We start from the raw sequence: 672 nt of genomic DNA, 5'->3' as shown, positions 1-672 counted from the left end.
TTCAGTTAGATAATAAATATAAACATAGAGCTACACACACATATATATATATAAAACTCTCCCCCTCTCTCTCACCACTATAACTATCAAACAGTGTATCAATAGATATATAAATATGAGTGTGTGTGTATATGTATATATATATATACTGTTGGCGTATTTTGTTTTACTGTATGTATACATATATAGAATTATATACCATTTGTGAATGCGTACGAGTGTCTGAGTAGTAATGATGTAGTATTCAGGGGCAGATAACTGTTATCAGCAATAGCCACCCGACAATGGATGATTACCATCGTTGCCACCCTATCATCGTCTAACGCTTTTCTAAAAGCACACTACAAACTAGCAACTTCGATTACAAACCCTTAAAGGTTCGTCCTCACAATTTCTACATTACTTCTTCTCCCTTGTACACAGCCTTTTCTTTATTGCATCCACTTAACCATTATCCAGTTATTTGCTTCATTCAACAATTTTTTTCACTGTTTATACCAGGCCTTGCATTACTGATTTCAGAATATATTAATATGCTTCTAAATAGAAGGCAATAATCGTTAACAATAATTTGTCGCAGTTCTAGTTTTTTAAAATTTTATTTCAAAGGAAGAGCAATATAAGGAATTTAAACTAATCTTCAGGAATTTTTTTTCCTTCAAAACTATCTAT

The 672-nt window shown here is 31.7% G+C and overlaps 1 protein-coding gene across 7 annotated transcripts in view; it reads left to right on the top strand.

Annotated features, from left to right (window-relative positions):
• Positions 1–276: 276 nt before the first annotated feature.
• The window catches only part of LOC106875263 (rab GTPase-activating protein 1), a 118,988-nt gene continuing 118,592 nt past the window's right edge, over positions 277–672 (top strand). For 6 of the 7 annotated variants that reach the window (XM_089348020.1, XM_014923344.3, XM_089348016.1 and 3 more), the window contains exon 1: positions 277–377. The gene's annotated coding sequence lies outside the window, so the exon portion shown is untranslated. The other variant, XM_014923340.3, reaches the window with a different exon arrangement.

This window comes from Octopus bimaculoides, chromosome 2 (genome assembly GCF_046866305.1).
Source record: "Octopus bimaculoides isolate indiv1 chromosome 2, ASM4686630v1, whole genome shotgun sequence".
In the NCBI taxonomy this organism is placed as follows: domain Eukaryota; kingdom Metazoa; phylum Mollusca; class Cephalopoda; order Octopoda; family Octopodidae; genus Octopus; species Octopus bimaculoides.
The sequence above is the reverse complement of the archived record's forward strand: the minus strand, read 5'-3'. Positions and strand labels throughout refer to the sequence as shown.